The 24,285-nt window shown below is 36.6% G+C and overlaps 1 protein-coding gene across 9 annotated transcripts in view; it reads left to right on the top strand.

The window, feature by feature from the left end:
- The window catches only part of TENM1 (teneurin transmembrane protein 1), an 802,950-nt gene that overhangs the window by 13,590 nt on the left and 765,075 nt on the right, over positions 1-24,285 (top strand). For all 9 annotated transcript variants that reach the window (XM_041741541.1, XM_041741545.1, XM_041741547.1 and 6 more), the window contains exon 2: positions 2,130-2,196. The gene's annotated coding sequence lies outside the window, so the exon portion shown is untranslated. The remainder of the gene's footprint in view (positions 1-2,129; positions 2,197-24,285) is intronic.

Genomic DNA, 24,285 nt, shown 5'->3' with positions numbered 1-24,285 from the left:
TTAAGACAGTCAGTGGTTTCTTTTTTGGAAATGAATTCTTGAGTGAAATACAGAGGTTAAAGGTGAGGGAAGTGGTACCTGTTTGAACTGGTAAGTGACAGCATAATAACCTGGGGTATCTTATATAGATCCATGTATGAACTGGCCTTTTCTAGTCATAAATGGGGAGCTATCTTCCTGAAGGCTTTAGTTTGAAGGCAGTTGAGAAGTAAGCAGAAAAGAGCTAAATCATTTCAAAGCCCTTGCTTCTCAGTCCTCTGTGTATGTCACCAAGGCAAAATGCTGCATATAGGGCAGTTTATTTTTTAAGGTACTTTTTGCTAACCTCCTTGCAGAATCAGCCTGATGGGTATGAAGCCAATTTCTACAGACTTGCTCTGGTACATGTGGCAGAAGAGCCAGAAATACTTTTTTATAGTTTAGATGTAAGTACTTTCTGAAATGTCTTCCCTTGAAAGATTCTAACTTAGCACTATTATGGAACCACATGAACACTTGAGCAGAACTATGTCTTTTTTGAGCAACCATTAATGGTGATGAAAAATGCACATCAGGCAATTAGATTGCAACTAATCAAGAGCAGCACTTCAGTCTATTATGATTTATATATAGTATATTGGATATTGAGATCATTAGTAGTAATATAATGTTCTATTATTATCATTACAAGGTCACATTGATGATCTTTGTCAAAGGTGACAATAATGCTATTGACCTACATTTTAAAAAATTGCATTTAGATATTTTCTTCTGCCTTGATTTGCTGTGCAGAAATTTTTAATTGTTTGCCCTTATTACTGAGATTTTGCCTCAATATAAAAAGAATAAGTTTTGGGATTACTTGATTGATAAGTTGGGGCCATAAGGTTAATTGAGTGCCAATCATAAAATATTGGAATACTAAAGTTTGTTTTCCCTTTTGTTTTAGTTCAACACACTGCCTTTTCTAAGATGAATTTTTTGAGACCTTTTTTGGTTTGTTTTATTTCTTTTTAATTTAAATTCCAGTTACCTAACATGCAATGTAATATTACAGTGTAATGTTATTTTCAGGTGTACAATATAGTGATTCAACACTTCCATGCAACACCTGGTGCTCATCACAAGTTTCCTCCTTAATCCCCATCCCCTATTTCTTCTATCCTCCCGTCCACCTAAAATGGATTTTTGAAGAATTTAAAGCATAGCTTTTCTATATATGAGTGATATATGTTCATTATAGAAAAAGAAAATACAGATACACAAAAAATGAAGAGAAAATGTATTTTACATACATATATGTCTTTTTAAAAGCTAGACTCATGTAACTACTTTATAATGTGCTTTTTTCATTTATCAATATACTGTTAACATTTCGGTGTCAATGAAATATGTATACACACATACACACGTGTGCATATGTAGAGAGAGAGACATATGTCTCTCAAGTCAGGCGATATAGTAGGAATTTTGATAGAAAATATTTCCTGCCCTTTTGCCTAGTACCAAGTGTGGCCTATGAAGAAATATAGTTAATAACTATCATGAAGGAAGTCATGTGGGACATTGGACAAATGACTGAACTGAAAGTGAAGGGACCTGGATTCTAATCCTGGCTCTGCCATAACCACATATGTGACTTTGTGCAAGCCATTTAAGCTCTCAGTCTGTTTCCTTAGGTTTGTTTTGAGGATTAAATGAAATATGTATATGAAGGTTTCTGGTGAACTATAAAGAACTATTTTAGTATAAGAAATTTAAATTACTACAAATTATTTCTATTGGTGAAGACTCCTTGAAATTGTGGGCATTTCATCTCAAAATGAGTGGTATATTGAACAATAATTGAATACTATTAAATTGGGGCTGTCTTGTGGGTGAGAATCCCATAGCCCTCTAGGTATACTCATTGTTAATTTAAAAATTCTTAGCTATATAGTTAATATGATTGTTTGAAGTTTCAAGCAGACCTTTTAGGAGACTGACCCCATTATTCCTTGTGAATTGCAAAATGAAGTCTTATGTTCACAACCCCCATGCCTCCTCCCACCCCAACCCCTCATGCGTCTCTTCCTTTCCCTCATAGAAGGATTGCTTTGGACCTGCTTGTACATATGTTTGAAGGATAATTTGGCCTAATTTGTTTACAGGAATTACAAGAGTGACCTTTATTCAGCTGTCTCCTTTTTGATTCCCATAACTTCTGGATCTATCAAGGTATGTGCATTCTACACTGAAATTTACTTGGGGAATTGAACACTTTGTTGTATAATGTGAAAAGAACGGAATGTTTCACTGATATAATCAGTTCTATTCATTGAGTGTCATGTAAATGAAATGCATTATTTTAAACCTTTAAAAACCTATTTGGCTATGGTATAGATAAGTTTGTGTCTGTACTCCATAATTGTTAGTCTTTGCAAAATCAAATATGCAAGCTGTCCTACATATTTGAGTGATCCTGTGACCTTTTCTGTAGACAGCTGCTAAAACTAAGAGACTCCTTTCCTAAGGGAAATATCTGCAAAGTACAAGGGAAGGCAGTGGCCAATAAGGATGTTTGAGAACCAATGGTTTGAGAACCATTTAGTAGTTCTCACTGACCTCAAATAAGCATGGCATTTTTCCATATCAATGGAAAAAAATTCATTCAGAGAATTTTACTGACAAAACAAATATTTGCCTCCTGAAATGAATCTTTTAATTTTTTAGGAAAGTCTCAAGTAAAATATCTGTATTGACATGGTATTGCATTCATTTATTTACCTTTCCATCCTTCCTTTCATCCATCCATCTACCAGTCTATATGCTCAATAAATACTTATTGCCCAACTACTGGGCAAAAGTTCTTGTGCTTTTTCTTTTGGTAAATGTGCCAAAGTAGATAGAACTCACCTGGAATATTGAGAAAGCAATTGCTTTCTCTATTCAGTCCTCTGGTAGATGGAATATGTGAAAAAATGTGGCAAGATGGGGGAGACTTAGATTAATTAAAATCTACAGTTACCTGAAAGACTTCCCTCATTGGCCTTCATTCTTATTAAAAATATTGGTCAGTGTTCAGTACTTAGTAAGTAAGAAATAGAGAATATTATTTTTTTCCTTTGCTAGTAATATTTGGTAGTGCTACACATTATTATTCAAATAAGATTACTCATCCCAACTTGTAAAAAAGTAAATAGAATGATCTGAATTTGTGGTAAGTCTATGGAGTCACTTGATGCTTTCTCTAAAGTATGTAAAACAATGAAGTTATATAAAAATGAAATTGTTAAAATCTTGCAATTTGCTTGTCAATTGAAAAATACAGCACAAATACATTAAGGATTTTTTTTAATTGGGTTCCAGTTAATTGAAATTAGTCTGTAAAGGGAATTTTAAATGGATTTGTCAGATTTTTTAACTATGCATATAGTTCCATTTGCCATTCTTCTTGAGGTACTGCCTTTAGGGAATACTATTGCCAAAAAGTTTCAATCGCTATAGGGAAAAAAGGTATCAGAAAATAAAATGACAGATTAAAAATGAAACTTACTGAGGAAGTAAGATGAGATTTCTGCATTTTGTGTCATTTGTGGAAATAATGTTCTTAATTTGGGAATTGTAAGTCTGCCAGTTGTGTAATATTAACTGAGAGGTATTTTTTCATACTTAAGAAGACTTAAGTGTGTGAAAAATGAGTCTTCCTAACCTTAGGTGATTGAGTAGATCAGAATGGAGGAAAAATGCCTAACAGGCCAAAAGAATGCACACTTATGAAAATAATTGGCACTAAATATTTAAAAGGTTCAGAGAGCAGCTAGTTTTCCTCCCTTAGAGAGACAACATGGTATATGCTAGAAGAGCCTGTGCCTGTTAATCAGAAAATCTGGGCACTGCTCCTGGTCTTAGTATACTGCTGATATGGTCCTCCTCAGGTCATTTTCCACTCTGAGCCTTGATTTTCTAGTATCTATAATAAAAACTTTGGATAGCTCTAACCTTCCTCCTCAGTGTATGATTTTTAGAAAGTTAAGGATTCTTCTCAAGTGTGCAAAATGGAATCAAGATTGGCCATTAAGCTGGAATACACATACCAGTTGTTGTGTAAAAAGATTGCTGCTTGTTTAAGTGTCTTACTGCATTAGTAATAGGGCTTTATTTATGTTTTATGTTAAAATAATTTTGTGTCCTAACACCACTGCCCCCCCCACCACATACACACCAGTATTGGCATTATAATATATAGAGTCAAGTAGAAATTCAGTTAGTAGTCTTATTTTTCTCCTCAATAAAAATGCTTAACTTTGGAATGCTGATGTGTTGCTCTTCTGTAGATCTCTTGAAATTCAGCAAAACTGTATATTTCCTCCCTCTTGCAAGGTGGTCATTCAAGGTCAAGCATCTCTCTGTAACTTGGAACCAGCCAAGTGCATAACCTGATGAGTTCAGACTCCAATGCTTTCAATCTGGCACCCTTCATGAGCAGTGAGTTCATAGTAAAGCATTTAAAATATATTCTTCTTCATCTACATATCACAGCAATAACAACCTAGGCACAGGACAGTGCCTGGGAGCAAATAACCACTTGGAGTTAATGATCTGAGGGGCAGCTGAAGGACCATTGACTCTTCCTAGTCAGTCCTTCATCCCTATAAAATGTCTATTCCTGAGATGGCAAGCCTTCAATAATTTTTCTATCTCATATTAGATTGACTGGTGGCCATAAATAATAGCATTTAATACATAATAATGAGATGTGGAAATGCAATAAAATATCAACAATACTAGTACCATACAGAGATGGCTATTCTGATCAAACCCAAAAGAAGGAGTGGTAAATAAACTTCATGAATCATAATATTTTAGAAGTGACTTTCCCCTTATTGATTTGAAATGAGATATAAGAATTCATATGGTTTAGGGGAGAAGTTCCCTTTTCTTTTTTCTTATTCCACTGATGAATGATCCAATATTAGAAATAATAAAAAATGCATCTGACCTGCATTTTAAATGGATTTTTAAAAGAGTGTATGTTCAGCTTCCCCCTCCCTTTTTGGCACTAGATTCAGCTTTTGAGGTATGTATAGCTTTGAAATAATTAACAAACACAATTCTACAATTTTTTTTTTACTGGAAGAAGCATTTTTCACTGATTTACTACTGTGACAAACAAAAATTTCTACAGTGTGCCAGGCATGGTACTAGGTGCTGGGGAAACAAAAACCAATAGGAGACATAGTCCCCAATCACAATCTCATGGTAGAGAGGTGAGGCCTGACTTGTACACAGAGAAATAAAATAACCAATTGTTATAGGTGTGGAATGCATATGAATTTATTTACTCATGGCACTCATATATATTTTAATTAAAAATATTCACATATTGGAAACTACTTAATAGGGCAGTAAGATATATAATCTCAAATAGCTCCCTACTCAAAAAGTCTTTAGGAATCACTGGTCATGATAGACAGAGTGGCTCCCCGAAGATGTCTGTGTACTAATCCCTGGAACCTGTGACTATGTTGCATCACATGAAGGGGAATTAAGATTGAAAATGGAGTTAAGGTTGCTATTTACCTGACCTTAAATTAGGAAGATTATCCTGGTTAACTGGGTGAACTCATTATGATCACAAGGGGTCTTAAAAGTCTAAGAGGGAGGCTGAAGAGAGAGGACCAGAGAGATGACAGCTTGAGAAGAGTTCGGGCCAACATTGCTGGCTTTGAAGACAGTGGCCACAAGCTAAGGAATGGGGGTAGCCTCTTGAAACTGGAAAGAGTAAGGAAAAGGATTATCCCCTACAGCCTCTAGAAGGGAGTGTAGCCCTGCCAACACTTTTACTGTAGTCCCGCAAGATCCATTTCAGACTTCTGACTTCCAGAACTGTAAGATAAATCTGTGTTGTTTTATGCCACCAAGTCTGTGGTAGTTTATTATAGTGGCAATAGAGAACTAGTACACTGAGGTTTACCTGGTACAGAAAATTTGCCGTAAAATCTCTAGTTAGCAGTCATGGTTGGTGAAGGGCATGGTTTATTATGATCTTGGTACACAGGGATATTTGACTAGGGACCATTTTTCCCCCTGGATATGCATTATCAGGCCCCTCCTTTAGAAGTACAACCATTTATGAGATCCCTAAAATCCTACTGACAGTCTCAAGAATATAGCCCTCTTTCTCTCTCCTAATATGGACCAATTAGGTCCCTTTATTTCCGTCCCCTTGTCCCCCATACCTCTGCCTTGATGTCTAGGATGCAAAGTTCATGGATAGGTGAAAAGTAGAAAATTATCTTTCTTTCATGTGACCTACAACAACAAGAAAGATATAGGCACTACTATCCTAATAAATTATCCTGACATGGGTTTTATGACAAGTATAAAGTTGGGAATTGAATATAGTATGAAACAGGAGTCTCAAGCTAGTGGCATACTACTCAGGATCAGTCCTCAGATTTGTTTTGTTTGCAACCCAGGACTCTTCTTTTCTTCTCTTTCCTCCTTTCTCCTTCCTTTTTTTTTTTAATGCTTATAGCTTGAGTGTACCCTGTTTCATTCCCTGTGTCTGTTACCCCCTTCTGTCTTATTCTTTGCTTACCTAACTCATGTGTTATGATCCTGGGCCCTATGCTGTAGAGGTTCAGTGCATATGCTTTGAGGTTTAAGTAGATAAGATGATCCAGTTCTGCCACATATTTGTTGTACAACTTGGACAAGTAGATTAAATATAATCTTTCTAAACTTTAGTCTCCTCATCTTTAAAATGGGAATTATAACACTAATCATGATGAGCACTGAATAATATATAGAATTGTTGAATCATTATATTGTACACCTGAAACTAATACTGTATGCTGATTATACTTAAATAAAATTAAATAAAATGGGGATAATAATTATACCTCATACTTCATAAACTTGTGAGGTTTAAGATGGCACTTTGCACAATGATTGCATATAACCTAGTACATGCTCATAAAGATCAGCCATCACTCTCACTACTGTTATTGTCACAGTGAGAGCCGACAGAGAAATTGCATCTAGTAGAAGAATGAGAATCAGGCATCTGAAAAGGCTTCATGTAGAAGGGAATGTTAGTATATTAGAGCCATTCTATAAGTGTGGACTGATAGGAGCTAGGGAACAGCAGTATAATCTGATGAACAAAAGGCAAAGATGGGCAGATGTTCTTAGCAAAAGAAGCAGTGGCACAGAAACATCCAATAGTCCTGGCCCCTTAGAGGAGCTATACTCTTTCTATATAGGTAAAGGGTGATGTGGATGGTAAGTGTGAGAAAAGATGAGCCTGATGAAGAGGAACTTCTACTCTGAAGGAACATCTCCTTTCTCTTGCTGACCAGTGATTTTATAAAGCTACTTGTAAAATTTTTTTAAATTTTTATTTATTTATGATAGTCACAGAGAGAGAGAGAGAGGCAGAGACATAGGCAGAGGGAGAAGCAGGCTCCATGCACCGGGAGCCCGACGTGGGATTCGATCCCGGGTCTCCAGGATCGCGCCCTGGGCCAAAAGCAAGTGCTAAACCGCTGCGCCACCCAGGGATCCCTACTTATAAAATTTTAAGTTTGGTTTACTACCCACTGAGCCTCTATATTGCCTGAGAGCAACCTTGAAACTCACTTAGGGACTCAGTTTAAAAACCATTTCTAGGGGCACCTGGGTGGCTCAGTGGTTGAGCATCTGCCTTTGGCTCAGGTTATGATCCCGGGGTCCTGGGATCGGGTCCTGCATTGCTCTCCCATCGGGAAGCCTGCTTCTCCCTCTGCCTATGTCTCTGTCCCTCTCTGTGTGTCTCTCATGAATAAATAATTTAAAAATAAAAACCATTTCTATAGGCATGGAGGAACTAGGAAAACATTTTAATAATCACATTTGTGATGTAGAAGGGTCACTCTGGATGATGGGCACCGAGGAGGGCACTTGATGGGATGAGCACTGTGTGTTATACTATATGTTGGCAAATGGAAGTTCAATAAAACACACACACACACACACACATACATATATATATTATATATATATATATACATATATATATATAATAAAAAAGGTTCACTCTGGTGATAGTATAAAGGATAGATTGGAGGATGTAATATTGAAGGCCAGGGAACCAATTAAGAAACTGTTGCCATAGGCCAGATAAGAGATGATGAGGGTGGCATCCCTCATCATCCAGGGTGGCATGACGAGGGTGGCATCCCATCCATCCAGGTGCAGTTGACAATGAGAATAATGGTGGATTGATTTGAAGAATGATTCTCAAATTTGAGTGTGTATCAGAATCACTTGGAGGGCTTAAGTTGCAGATTGCTAGACCCTTCCCCCAAGTTTCTGTTTCAGTTGTTCTGGGGTGGGGCCAAAGAATTTGCATTTCTTTTTTTTTAAGATTCTAAAAATGTATGTATGTATGTATGTATGTATGTATGTATGTATTTATTTATTTATTTATTTAGACAGGGAGAGCATGGGGGGGGGGCATGCAGAGAGAGAGGGAGAAAGAATCCCAAGTAGATTCTGCTCTGAGCACAGAGCCCGATGTAGGACTGGATCCTAGGACCCTGAGATCATGACCTGAGCCAAAATCAAAGTTGGACACTTAACTGACTGAGCCACCCAGGTGCCCCAAGAATTTGCATTTCTAACAACTTTCCAGGGGATACTGATGCCATTGATCCAGGGACTACACTTTGAGAACCATGAGATTTGACATATGCTAATAGGTGTGAGTCACTCATATGTAAGAAGTGAGAGAAAGATTCCTGGCTTGGGAGACTGGGTAGATGGTAATACCAGTCAGTATTAGTGAGATCAAGTTGAAACTGAGTTGAAAAAATTTCTCATGACCCTAGCTAAGGTCAGCTAAAAATCTTTAAACACAGTTTGTAATCAGATCCTTTTCTGGATATTTTGACTCTGTTCTTTTGTAGTGGTTTCTTCCACTCCCCCCTCAACCCTACCCCTACCCCACTCCCATTCATCTACTTTGGTACCATTCACTTTCAGGGAGTGAAAGTAAAGGTTTTGGCCTTGGTGGCAGGCAAATGGGGGCCATAGGTAAGGAAAATGAGTTCCATTTTATACCTGTTGAGTTTGGGGAGCATATGGAACATCTAAATGAGAAAATCTCAAAAAAAAAAACTTAGGCTTTAGTTTTTGTTTATTCTTCATTTAAGAAAAGTTTATCTCCTTATTTCAGTTTGGTCATCATTTTCTGTTTATGAAAAATCAGAATAGTCATGATATAGGTCCAGATGTCGTTAGATTGAGTTTTTAGTGTATTTGCAGTCAATCCTTTAAGGATTTCTGAGTGTTAAATTTTCTCATGGCTGACAATCATCCTTTTTATAGTATAGATCAGTGAATCCAAAACATGTTCATTTTAAAATTCCCCTTGAACATTCCAGTGACCTAGCTTTCTCTACCACTTCACCAAAAAGAAAAATCAAAGTATGACAGAATATCCATGCTGTTAAGTAGGGGAGAGTAAGAGTATCATGTAGGTTTGGCCGTTTTTCTTTTTATCTTTTCTTTTTTTGTGTGTGGCCTATTTCAGTAATGGTCAGATTTTCCACCAAAGCTACAAGCCATGTCTCTAAGTTTGAGAGTAGGCAAAGAAAAGATCTTCCAACAGGATAAAGTACCTACATGCAGTGGTAAGATGAGGAATAAAACAGGGCCTCTTGGGACGCCCCAGGTGGCTCAGTGGTTGGGCATCTGCCTTTCAGCCCAGGGCATGGTCCTGATGTTCCAGGATCGAGTCCCATGTTAGGCTCCTGCGGTGGGCCTGCTTCACCCTCTGCCTGTGTCTCTGCCTCTCTCTCTGTGTGTCTCTCATGAATAAATAAATAAAATCTTTTTTAAAATAACAGGGCCTTTTAGCCTTTAGAGGAGCAGAAGTGGATACTAAGCAAGAAGAATTAAATTAATAGACTTGATTTTGTTGCAAGGGGTCAGTTGTACAGATAAGCTGAACTTTTCTGGCATATGATATATCCTTACAGATTAGGTGATAGATTGACAGATCAATAGATCAGCAGATCAATAATCAATAGAGTGATATATTGATGGGAAGATATGGATTCTCAATTAACTTGTCAGCTTATACTTCCATGAAACAGTAGCATCATCCTTAATACATGGGCAGAAATATGGTAAGATGATCAATTATAACCATTCACTGCCATAAACTTCCTTGAAAAGATGCATTTAACTGTGCCATCATTCTCTTTTGGAGTCTACTGATCTTAGTGAGTGATTACACACTTGTGTTTTGTGGATAGGACAACCATTCATACATTTCCATCTGCAAGATATATAATGAATCTTAACTTGTAGATTGCATTCATTTTCTTGTAGCATTTAGCTCTGATCTTTTAAGGAAAATGGAAGCATTGCTCAGTTGATACTTATTCCTCTACCTTAGGGGAAAAAGAACACAGAAAACAACCATAAAACTGAGAACAAAGCCTCAGGCTTTTGCTAAATGTTTATAGATAAGCCATATTCTGAAATGCATACATATTTGCCAACAAGTTGTCCCACGTTAGATGTTTAGGAAATGGGTTCAGAGTTAATAGAAATGGCTCTTGTGGCTTTTGGAAGATCTCTCTGAGCAGATCTTTAGGGGTGTGATTTCAGCAGTGAATATAGCAAAGCATCTTTTGGGTGAGGCAAAGTCCAGCCTTCCATTTCACCTTAATAAATTTGAAATCACTATTTCTTCAGTCTAACTCACTTCCAAAGTATATTGAGAATGACTATATATTCTTTTTTAAAAAGCTAGAGAGAAATGAAAAAAAATATACAGTGACAAAAATTATGAAATAAGTACAAAGCAGTAATGTAATCCTGTGCCATGTAGTACACTATCTGAAGTAGCCAGGATCTTTTCTATAGGATAGACGTTGAATTGGTGACCTTCAAATATTGTCCTATTTTTGCTAGATGTCTGACAAATGTCAGATGAAACTATTCAACTTACATGATTTTAAATGGCTGTTTTCCAAGAACACATCAGTTACCTATTTTATACCAGACTTATGTGTACGAGAGCCTGCGAACTTCAATTTTGAGAGATACACTTTAACTGACATAGCTGACTATCACATGTGTGATCGATGACTGATTTTGTTCTCCTCTTATTTGCAACATTTCTCACCTGGTTAAATGGGTGGGCATAATTCATAGTGTCTGATGTAAACCTTTAATGAGAAATTAATATAAACAGTACAAGTTTTCAGTGCCCATTGTAATTTTATTTAATTTTACACCCTGATTTTTCAAAAGCACCTTGATCGATGCTTGAATATTTTGTATACTGTGTATGAACATGTAATAAAAGACACGCTTATGGGCATGCCCTGATCCAAGCTTACATCTACATACTGTATGTTGTGAGCACCATCTATGAGTACTACTTTGCACCAACCTTATAGTTTTTTCTTTTAAGTTTATAGTTTTAATCACAAGAGAGCATGCAAAGTTACTATTCATTTTACTGTTCACAATAGTTTGAGGAGGCAGAGGAAGGAGCTCAAAGAAGACTGGTAATTCTAAGAAAGGCTGATTTCCAGTTAAGTACATTTTCATAAGTCATTTTGTCGTTTGGTAAACACACGATGATTATTCCTTCAGACAGATGAAATATTCATTAGGAAGAGAAGTGAGGAAATCATGGTACTATTAAAGAGTAGCAAGGGAGTGGGAGACCTGTCAAGAACATTCTGACCCCAGAAAAAATAAATCAGAATTGCCACAGAGAGGGACCACAGAATGCAAACTTTAAAAAGGTTATTTCCATAAAGTCTGAGGAAATCTTGGCCTCCATTAAGATTTTTGTCCCTGAGAGCCTAAACTGTAAGTATGGTATCTGCTTTGTCTGCAGAATAAAAAAGAAGATCTTCGCTTAATCATTATCCTGGGAGCTGAACATCCTGCTACATTTGAATAAAAATGCCTACTTCATTACTGATGGGAACACAGAGTTCCGTGTACCAAATGATTTACAGTAGAGCTTACTGACAGGGCTACCTTATAAATGAAGAGGCTGTTTAAAGAATACTAGTTGTTAATGTGTTTACTATCAAAGGAAGTCATGTTGACAGTAATGCCCACAAAATCTAAGGAATTAACTAAATGAATGCCGTCTATTAAAAAAAACAGTTATGCTATACCTGTAGGTAAAATGGAAAAGGATGACGTAGAAAATAGGACTCTGATGTATCGGCAGTGCCATCGTTGTTTTTTTTTCTCTAGTGAAATCTCTTAAAAGTGATGAGAAACATAGAGCTATGAAATAACTGAGCTGCAGAGGACCTTGAGAAATCATTTGCTTTAGGCTTCTGCTTTCAAGAATGTGAATGTCTACACAAAGGGTAAGGGAATCATGTCATCAGCGCTGAGCGAAGAATTCTTTATTTAGCAAATATATATAGCATTTATGTGTCAGGCACTGTTCTCAGTGCTTTATAAATATTAACTGGGCAAATCTGTCACAGCACTGATGTTTCCCTACTTCTTTCTTTTTCTTTCTCCTTATTTCCTCTTTATATATCTTTTCCTGTTTTCCTTTTCCACTACTTGTTTCGTAGGTTTGCTATTGGCCCTCCTTAGCATTATTCCAGGCTTGTTGGAGCTCTCCAGTATAATGAGGCTACTGAACTCTAGTGTAAGAATGTCATAGGATTTACGTCAGATTTCTTGTTGAAATCAAAATAGATTATTTTACCATTTTGCCTTCATCTCTGACTTGTCATATTGTCATGGAAGGAAATAAAATTGACCTAGAAAAATTTGATATCTGCATAGCCTTTATAGTTATTTCTAATGTTTTAAGATCAATTTTTTAATGATAATACTTTTGGAAAAGACTGGAATTGGAATGGGGATTGCATAGACCATTGCTTAAATAATAATTTCCTATTTAAATTTTCCAGTTTGCCAAACCACATGAGAATCTTCTCTCTCCCCTCCCCCCCGCACCCATTCTTCACATTTGGTGAAAGAAGGTGAATATGCTTTCTTCATTTTCTATTTTTTTCTTCTCGTTCTTGGGTTTGTGTTTTTCATTTTATAAATATTGAAGGTCTTTATAAATGACTTCTTACCTTGTTCTTTCACTTTTCTGTCTAGGGCATAGAGAATTCCATGTGACTGACATACTTATCTTTTAAATAATAGTAGACAATTTTGTTTTTAGCTTACTTAAAAAAACTTATATAGACTTTTCTATGTGTTACTAATTGACATGTGCATGTATGTTTGAGAGAGATCTAGCAAGTTATGAACAATTGCTGTATGCCAAGAACTGTTCCGTTCATTTTAAACCTGGTATCTCACTTAATCCCCACAATAACTTTATGAAACCTGTACTATTATCATCATCAGTTTTAAAGTTTAAAAGATTAAGGACAAGAGAGGTTAAGTAATTTGTCTAAGGTCAGTAAGTTAGTGGCATGGCCAATATTGAAATAAGGTTTGGACTACTATTTTTTTTATATCTCTATTTGTTACTAAATCCATTAAGAGAAGAATCCTGTTTTATTTTTAATCTGACTTGTTTTTATAGTTTTGGTGCCCCAATTTAGGAATTCCTAAGTTAAGCAATGTGAATCCTAGACTGGACTTTTGGATTTGGCAGCAGAATTTCAGACACCTGCACAGAAAGTATTCTTATTATGGAATACTTCAACTAAAGGATCCTCATGTGACTCCCCTAAAGAATGATTCTAGTAAATATATTCTAAAATATAATATTGATATGTTTGCAGTAGCCAGGGCGCCTGGGTGGCTCAGTTGGTTAAGCATCCAACTCTTGATTTCGGCTCAGGGCATGATCTCAGGATGGTGAGATCAAGCCCCATATCAGGCTCCATGCTTTTCCCTCTCCCTTTGTTCCCTTTCTCTCTCCCTCCCTCCCTCCCTCCCTCCCTCCCTTCCTCTCCCTCTTCCTCTTCCTCTCCCTCTGCCTCTGCCTCTGCCTCCCCCCTCCAAAATTTTTGTAGTATCCAAAACAGATAGATAGATAAGGTAGATCAGAGAAACCTTATTTTCTGGTATCCCCTTATCCTATGCCTGCCCATATTGCCATTCTGAGAAGAACTTGTCTTCTCTTTGTCTGATATCAGTGTTGTTCATTTCCTATGAATCTTCCTTGAGAAAAGAAACTGGAGATTTCTTCCTGGGTTATTTTCTGTTTTCTGTATTCAAACTGTTTATATACTCAAGATCCACTACTTGTTTTTCTCCCTCTACCTTTTCGTCCTTGGGGATTTCATCTACGTTTATGACTTTAACTGGTATTTCTTATATAAATGAATTTTAAAACCTATTTCTTCCACCATAGTCCCATATCTCCAACTTCTTGCCACGCGTATACCTTTGGATATTCTGCTGATACCTGAAATTTGTCACATTTCTAAAGGTGAGCACATCTTCTTTCCATGGTTGGATCCCCTGTCTGCCTTCTCAATTTCTGCCAGGGATACCATCATTATTCCAGCTACCCAGGCTTGAAACCTTGAGTCTTCTTTGCCCTCTTTTTGTACTATGCATTCCATGTATAATCTGTCATCGTGTCCCATCAGTGCTTCATAATGTCTTTTACTTCCCTCCTTTCTCTTCTCTATCACTGCTATGAGCTTTACCTCTAATTTAGACAGTTTAATATCTTCCTCATTAATTCCCTCCTAAAGCTTCGTGTATTTCCTTGCCCACAGCGGGAACCTGGTGTATTTTTCTCTCTGATTGATTGAGGAGCAGGTTACCTTCTACCTCCAGCAGCAATGAGCAAGTCACTTTAGGAACTGGATTATCGGAGTCCATCTTTTTATGCATGTGTGTGGTATCCCTTTTGTAACCAGGTGTATATATTTTTATTAGGGTCAGTGTTATATGCCTGTCTTTCATGAGCTACTAGGAGGAAAAGGACTTAAATTCATCCTGAATTAATGACTTCCAGGGCTTTAGGAGGACAATCAGTGCATTTTATCCAGTGAGAGGGAGATAGTAAGCTCCATGATGATGGAGGCTAGATAGAATTTATTTACTGCCAGATCCTACCACCTAGCTCTGTACCTAGCATGTAGTAGATATTTCCAGATATGCATTGGATGAATTCATGTGTAAATGCAATGATGGTGATAACTATGTTGTCCTAAAAGAGGAGAACAAAAGTCTCCTGATGACTTGTCTCATTCCCTCTAAAATATTAGACTGAGAGGATTGTGCCCAACATACTGAGATTTTTCCACATAGTCTTATATTTAAGGCAATAATTGGATCGTTAAGTAAAATTTATGTCCATACTAAATTATGCTTCTTGTGGGATATCATGGCATGATTCTACATGGGCACCACAAATTATAATGATGGGGTGAAATGTGCTTTCATGTCTGTTTGTAAAATGTGGAATATTATTGAATTACGTTAAGTGTCATGTTTGAGATGAGTTTAGGCTGGTTTCTTTGCGTTTGACACATTTCAGTCTGTCATCCTGTCCTTAGAGATGTTGAAAATTAAATGGGGATACTTAAATAATTTAATTTATAAGCTTGCTTACAGCCATGTGGTTTATCAAGCCAGATGTCGGTAGCTTCACTTTCTTGCAGCTCAGATGCTGCCAGACATAAATTAAAATTGTTTCTGCATGTTGGGGATTAGCATGTAAAAAAGGAAGAAACTTTCTTTCAGATAGCCAATCTCAATGTAGTCTCTGCTGGGCATTGCCATTTTTTTTAGTCATTGGCAAATTTTGAAAAAAAAAGTATAAGTCATTCATAAAACAAGCTCAATTATATTTCTGGGGAAATCCAGTTCCCTGTGTACATGATGATGTAACTCACTTTATCACACAAAGTCTGTAATAGAAATGTTATTCTAGTTTCATGCCTCCCCCTACCCAGAAGTCATCTTCTGTTGTTGTTTAAATGCAATAGATTTACTCAAGTTTTTATGGCTATCCTGTCTACATTTCCAGTTTCTCTTTAAAAAATTGGTCTAGATAATGTTTTAGCAGGGTATTTTTCTCAGCAAGAAAGTAAGCATCTAATGCCTGAGTAATATTACATTGTATACATATACCACATCTTCTTTATCCATTCATCTTTCGATGGACACTGAGGCTCCTTCCACCATTTGGCTATTGTGGATATTGCTGCTATAAACATTGGGGTGCAGGTGTCTTGCTGTTTCACTTCATCTGTATCTTTGGGGTAAATCGCCAGCAGTGCAATTGCTGGGTCGTAGGATGGCCATTAGAAATGACAAATACCCACCATTTGCTTCAACGTGGATAGAACTGGAGGGTATTATGCTGAGTGAAGTTAAGTCAATCAGAGAAGGACAAACATTATATGGTCTCATTCATTTGGGGAATATTAAAAATAGTGAAAGGGAATAAAGGGGGAAAAGAGAGAAAATGAGTAGGAAATATCAGAGAGGGTGACAGAACATGAGAGACTCCTAACTTTGGGAAACGAACAAGGGGTAGTGGAAGGGGAGGTGGGCAGGGGGCTGGGGTGACTGAGTGATGGGCACTGAGGGGGGCACTTGACAGAATGAGCACTGGGTGTTATGCTATATGTTGGCAAATCAAACTCCAATAAAAAAAATATACAAAAAAAAAAAAAAACAAGAAGTAAGCATCCGAGTTCAACTTCCCCCACAAAAATAGGAAACAAACTGTCTTTGTGTAATTTAAACGAGGTTGTAGGAGATGACTCCAGCCCATAGGAGCAAGGAAGAATCTCTCCCAGCTCTGTAGAAACTTGAGTAAGTCAGTTGCTCTATCTATAGGCTTACTTCTTCTAATATAAAATGAGGAGTTAAGGCTGAATCATCTCTCAGTTTCCTTGCCTGCTCTAGAATTCTTTGAGATGTTTTAAAGTCTTAGCCTTTATTTCAACTCTATTTGCATTATTAAATTATTTCCATCCTTTAAGACCCATGAAATATTCCAAGTTGCATGACTCTAAGATGACTGGCCCAATTTTTTGAATTCCTACAGCATTTATTTAGTCAGAATGCAGAGCTTTGCATGTTTGTATAGTCCTACTCTTTTTTGTGCATTAAAATGATCTCCACAACTATCAAGGGTCTTGAATGTAGGAACAGTGTCTTATGCCTCTCCTCTTTCCTTCATTAAATCTATTACATTATGAATTACATAAAATTATTAATTGATTTGAGTGAGATGCAAATCGCTTACCACCCGGATTGAAAGAATTTGGCGAGTGAACAAAGAGAGCCTCTTTTCATGAAAGTATGATTCATTTGGTAGCTAAAAAAGAGTATAGAGGCCTCCTGTGAAATTATTGCCCTAAAGCCCTTATACTGAAGTGATATCCCAGTCAAAAAGAAATTTTTTCTGGGTCTTTAGATCTGGGGATTCCATTTGAGAGAAACAAGTCCCTATTTGGCAGAAAAGAGCTATTTTGGTCATCTTTCTTTTCTGGACCTCTAATATCAATTTTCTAATCCAATCCAGCCAACATAAATTGAGCGCACACTATGTGTCATGTACTGTGATATACACTGTGATGGGTTGGAGGAAGATTGGTGTGTGTGAAGATTAATAGGACAGGATTTTTGCCCTTGAGGGGTTCAGAGTATAGAAGATGGGGTATAATTGACACAAAAAGAAACAAATGAAACTCCCTACAATATAATATAATAAGAACAGTAATAGAGGTATATATGAAGTGATATGGAATCAGAGACAAGGAAGCTCCTGACTGTATCTCATGTTTTATGTCTAGGAATATAGTACAAAAAGATGACATTTATTTGGGCTTTAGAAAATGACTAGGAACTTGGCTGTTAGGAAAGGTAGGGAAGTGAATCTAAGGTGGATATATTAAAATAAGTAAAAGCATAAAGGCATACAATCTATGGTATATCTGAGGGACCATCTGGTATGGCTAAATTACAGGATGTTTAGGGAAAACATTTCAGAAGAAAGGACTGGAGTAGCAGGCCAGCTTCCTAGTTTATTATTGATCATCCAAGTTCATTTAATTCCCTAGAGTGTGTATATATATATATATTTGAGCATTTTCTAAAAGTAATGAAGGCCATGAGGTGGGAGAGACAGTATACAAGAGGAACTTATAGAAGTATATTCCGTTCTGCCAGCAATTTTTCAGAATCAGCTTCTTCAACTGTCCTATATATTCAAGACAGTAGGGTTTTTTGTTTTGTTTTGTTTTGCTGTTTGTTTCTCTTGTATGTGTATTAGGAATGATGAGATTGTCTTCATTTGTTTTAGGACTAATTAAAATAGAAAAAACCCTGAGTATGCATCTGAAACTGAAATCTTACAACTAACACATAGCAGTAGGCGCAACACAGACAGCTGACACTACATTGCATTCAGGCTTGGGCACAGGAAACTTCTTCAGCAAGTTTGGAATGTGGACCTTGCTTTCTTGTGTACTTTTTCAAGTCTTGGTGGTGGCTGTCTCCTGTTCCCTCAGGCAACCAGGAAATTTACGTTTTTACCTTCTTCCTTTGTGTCTACTCTCCAGAAAACATAAAGCCTATTCAGAAAATTTAGTCGTTTGGTGCTTGAGCCACTTAAGGCCTTGTGGGATGGTCTGTCAGTGCTGTTTGCATTTTCACAAGGGGAGGCAGGCCTTGCTGAACTTAAGAGGCTTTAGAATTTCCTGGTAGCAATCTTAGCATTGAGAACAAGTTACTGATAACACTTCATGGCCCTTTATCTTGTCCAATAACACTAAGCTACTTGAAGTCTGATATTTCTCACAACTGAAATGAGAATATAGAGCTAGATTTTTATAATAAAAATGGAATGAAGGCTTGGATTCTCCAGACTATTTCTCACATTTACTGTTTCCTTTTAAAATAATGAATAAACAGTATTTTAGCTAGAGAGAAAAAGAGAGTGAGAATAAAAGAAAATAAAGGGACTATAAGAAGAAATGACTTTTCTGGCTTCTCTTCCATATTGCTGAGTTTATGGAACTGATTTTTGATTGGCAAGGAGAGTGTTAAGATTATGAATAGAAGCTTAGCTATTAAAAGAACTGTATTTTACATAAGCAAATTAGCATGGGCTCAGGGTGTTTAGTTTTGAGATAAAACTAAATCTATTAAAAACTATCTAAGGGTCAGATTATTTCTCAGTTCCTTTAAAAGCAAAGCCATTGCCTGACTGAGAAGCAAATTAAGAAAGAGGAAAATAATTCTGATTTATACCAGCCATGTGTGGCCACCATAACCAGTTTGTTAGTCAGTTCATTGTAATTGGATTTCTGAATTATTTTTTTTTCATCCTACATTATTGCCATCTTTAAAAGGAATGTGGTCATTTTTCAGCTTCTTGCATTGATAAGTAGGTACACAACTCCCACTGTTATTCATGTGTGTCTAATTTTTGCCACTCTGCTGAAAAATACATGACAAAACAGAAGTCAGTATATTCCATTTTACGTCCTCAGTAGAAAGCAGTTTCAGCAGGAGGTACAGTATAATACCTAGTGCTCACAAATAGAAACTATTTGTTTTAGCCAGCACCTATATCTGTGGTGTACTTGGCTGGGCACTAGGCACAGAGAGAAGCAAAGCAAAACGTGTGTCTTCTTCCCTCAAAATGCTTATCCTCTAGGATGAGAAATATGATCTGTACAAATGCACGATATATTGACTTCCTATGTCTCTGTAATGAATGATCACAAAATGAGTGGATTAAAACAATACCAATTATCTCCATTTCTGTAAGTCAAAAGTCTGGGCATAGACTTAGAAGATTTCTCTGCTTAGAATCTCACAAGGCTACAGTTAAGGTGTCAGGGTGTTGGCTGGGTTTGTTCTCATCTGGAAACTAGACTGGGGAAAGATCTATTTTCAGCTAAATAGAAAAATAGAAAGATCTATTTTAGGTTGTTGGCAGAATAAATTTCATTGCAGCTGTAGAGTTTATGGCAGTTTGGTTCTTCAAAGCCAGCCATGGAGAGTCCCTGCTGCTTCAAACCTCGAACTTCAGAGGTGGCCTTAAGCTTCTTTACAAAAGGGCCCTCCTGACTATATCAGACCCACCCAAGATAATCTCTCTTTTTATTAAGCTAAGGCCAACGAATTTAGAGGCCCTAATTATACCAAAAAATCCCTTTGCCTTTTTTATATCCTATTGATTAGAAGCAAGTGGTAGATTGGGAGAGGGAATTACATAAGGGTGTGACTTACTGGGTGTTACCCTATGGTGTGTTGGCCACATACAGCAAACACTAAATATAAGCATTAACAGTAAAAATACCTTGGTACAGACAACAGTCTAAGTTGAAAGTATGCACAGGGACTGAGGGGACAGAAGAAAAAAGTGATTTCTGCTTAGCATTAGCTCATTTATTCAGCAAAAGTTTACTATGCACTTACCATGTACCAGGCCTCGCGTTAAGCTCTGAGACTGAAGTAAATACAAATGCCTGAGGTTATTCTTGAAGACGCACAATGTTTAATTCCAGAAGATTCCAGAATTCTGTTAGATATACTTATCTGAATGAAAGATACTAAAGAAATAGATGATAATAAATATATTTACTTATAGCCATGGGTTCCTTATATCTTGCTGTGGATGTGTAATACAGACACACAGACACACACATTGGGGTGGAAAACTGTAATGATCAAGTCCAGGGTTGGAGATCTCACAATTGAGTCAATTCAGGTAATATACACCTGATGAGCAGGGAAGCTTCTCATATCAGTCATTGCATTCAACATATTACTTAGAGTTTATTTGAATCTTTTTCTGTTTATTACTTTATTGGATCTGAACACCAGCCCTGTCACATACACACAGCAAAGTCTCACTCCCACTTGACCGAGGAATTCCTTATCCAGAATTAGATAAGCAGGATAGTGGAAAACAAAGGCTAAATCCTAAGTCCTGTCACTCTGAATCCAGGGTTTTCTATATGATATTTATGATTTAAGAGTAATGAAGTAGGATGGAGAAAAAAAAATAGTATAGAAAACAAAAGTATTCAGCTTCTCCAATAAGATTGTAAGATTTCTCTTCTTATTCTGTGTTCAGTGAACACTTTTTTTTTTGTTTTTGTTTGTTTGTTTGTTTTTGCCTTGTTCATTTTTAAGCCCCAAATCATAAGCCTGGAGTTCTTTATGGAGTCAGAGTATTTATACTCAAGAATTTATGAAAATAAAAGTCATTGTCCCTGAAAAGTGCCCTTGGACTCACCTAGAGGGACCACTTCCTAGGAATAGGTTGTACTGAGGGTGCAAACAAGCTTACCATTTCACAATGACTGTAATGATGTGAACATTGGCCTGTTGGGAATGAGAATAAAATCACTATTTCATATAGGCTATTGTACAACTGATAGTTATGATAATAAATTTCAGGACGCTGCTGTCTGCTTGTTCAAATTCACTTTGGGATTTTTGCAGTTCACCCAGTTTTTCCCCAGATTTTGTGTTCTTACTACTATTCAGGCTACTTTAAGCCAAAGGTTTAGTCAGTTTTTCATTTGTATACTTACTGCCTACATTCAGGCTTCACATAGTATCCTGGAGATACTGCTTGGTTACCTAAAGCTGTCACATCCTGTCAATGGGAGAGCATGTTGCACAGTAAATCCTAAGAAGAATGGGCATTTGCTTCATATAGGTGTCTCACAAGTTAATTGCAAAGGGCCTCTCAGGATTCCATTGCAACATTTGTTTGTTTTCTGCAGGTGAAGCTTGAAGATTAAACAACAGTGTCGTATCTGACTGAAGCTAACAGCCTCAAACAAAACTGGTTATGGAGATTTGATTATAGCAAAATGGAATTCAGCATTCCATGGTCATTTAAATATTACCTACTATGCACTTTTATCTGTCTTCAATTATTTGTATCTCATTTCACAGACGCATTAAAGATAACCTCACATCCAACCATTTTTGGTAGTGTGTTTCTCTAAAAATCTCTTAAGATTTAAATGTAAAATTTTCTAGTATGTCAGTATTTAATCTGTGGTAGCATAAACATAATGGGCCTTTCATTTTTACACTATATTAGACTAATAATTTTGGTCCTTGAATTTTAATTGCTGACTATTACTAACTAGCTGTGTGACATTGAGAAAGTTGCATTACCTCTCTAGGTCTTGGTTTTCTAGTTTATTTCCCAAGGTTATAGTGGTGAAAAATCAAGATAGTGTACACAAAAAATACTTTAAAGAAAACCAAGTACAGTGGACAGAGTAGTTATTAATAATAATAGCAAATGTTGGTAACTTGGTTGACACTGCTATTTAAATTCATCATATTGTAAAACTTGTGTACATGACATCCAATCTCTAGTGTGAATATGGGCATTCTTAAAGTAACATCATTTCATTTGAACTTAAGTGCTATTTTCCAATGAGGTTATGATGTTTTACAGTTATCAGGTGTAACTGAAAAGGTCCAGGTTTTTCAGAGATCCCTAACAATATCTTTTTTACATAAGACATTATATGTTATTAGATTCTACTCCCTAATAAGTAACGTATAAAGTGAGGAATAGATACTGATTTGTTCAGCCTGCAATGTTATTATGCATGCATTTGCATTTTTGAAACATGCTCTATCTCAATATATATCACATGTGCAAAACTTGAGTGCCATCAGCACCAAATCATTTGAGTTATTCTTTACTAAAATTATTTTTCCCTCTAATGACAAGAATTATGGCTCTTGAAGCACCCAGAAAAGTAACTCAGGCTTACCATGATGGTTTAAAAACGTAATTACTTTATTAGTTTATGGCAGTGATAAAATATATGGCATACAAGGAGCAGACAAAATGTTTTCCAAAAGAAATGTCTATGTGATTTTCACTACCTGAGTTCTCTCTGTTGAAGCAAGGTTAGGAGTTAGTATAGTGCATTTCCTGAATTGTGGGCCTAGTGGTGCCAGTCTTTCAAAAGTTGAACAGAAAAGCAGTTCAGCTTTTGTCTTCCTGCTATCATTAAAAATATCTCTGTTTCTCTTCTCCCTACCTGTATCCATAGAAGTATCACCATTGTGTCATTGTGTGCCTTTATGATGCGGGTGCCCAAATTTTTCTTTTTTCCACTCTTTATTTCATGGAGTGGTAGTAAAGTTAAGTTTAGGCTTCCTATGGAGAGGACAGCTTATAAATGAAAGAATGCCTTAGATCTACGCTCACATTTTTCTATGTTAGTGTCTAATGATTTTGTTTTGAGCCATGGGTATATTGGCTATTAATAGAGCCAGAGAATATGGCAAAAATCCAACTTCCTCCACATTTCTATTTAATATGCAAAACCAATCCTTCTCCATCCTGTTGTTTCCCGCCTTCTCCTCCTGTGTCTCTTCCATCCTCATAATGGTGTTAAGAATTGGTATAATTTCATTAACTAGAGGTTATGCAAATTAATATAGAAGGTTTCTTTTGATGGCCTAGATAATGTGAATGAGAATCACTTTCTCACTGTAAACTAATCTGTAATGACAGACAATGTCATTTGTGTCACTAACAGCTTTTTATGCTGGCTTTAGCAACCCTTGTCCTACTGACTCAAGTTTGTTTTCTGGTCATAAACATGATATTCAGTCATGAATACCTTTTTGGTAGAAGTTGAATGGAGAAGGTGGTTGGTATTGGAAGTAAGCCATACTCCCTTTCCAGAAACTTCCTATACTTAGGCCCAATGCAGGCTGACTGCACTCTGTTACATCTTCAGTGACAGAACAGTGCTTACAACTATGGTATACTTACATAAATTAACATTGATTTAGTGAAGAATTAGAGGCATACAGGAAAGGAGCTTTTCCCTCTTATTTACTTGGTGAAGTATAATTTGAAAGGTTGTTATCACACCTTAGGTGCATTCTTAGCCCAACGGAAGAAGTCAGTGAGGCAGGTTTACAAGTGTTATGGAGTGTCTACTATGTGCTAGGTATTCTGTTAGGTACTCTGCCAGGTACAAAGCAATAATTTGACATCTCAAGTGTTCACTTTATGTTCTTTAGATTTTAAGTGCAATACAAATTGAAAGAAGAGAAACTCAGTACAGACTGTAGTACTTATGGATGCTTTTGTAGAGGAACCGAGGAAAATCTACAATCTGGAGAGACTGAGGAGTGAAAATATTCCATTTTGGCAGAATGACATATCAAAGGCTCAGCCTTTATTTCATAGGAAAGACAAAATTATCTGAGGATTTTAAGCAGGGGTGTGTGTGACATGATAAAATGATATTATGGGATGGATAGAAAGTGGCTTGAGAGGTAGGGGTTTGTCATTTAGAAAGGTATCACAGTAAGCTGTGTCTA

The sequence above is a fragment of the Vulpes lagopus genome, chromosome X (assembly GCF_018345385.1).
Source record: "Vulpes lagopus strain Blue_001 chromosome X, ASM1834538v1, whole genome shotgun sequence".
Classification (NCBI taxonomy): Eukaryota; Metazoa; Chordata; class Mammalia; order Carnivora; family Canidae; genus Vulpes; species Vulpes lagopus.
Note: the sequence above shows the minus strand (reverse complement) of the source record. Positions and strands in the feature narration are given on the sequence as shown.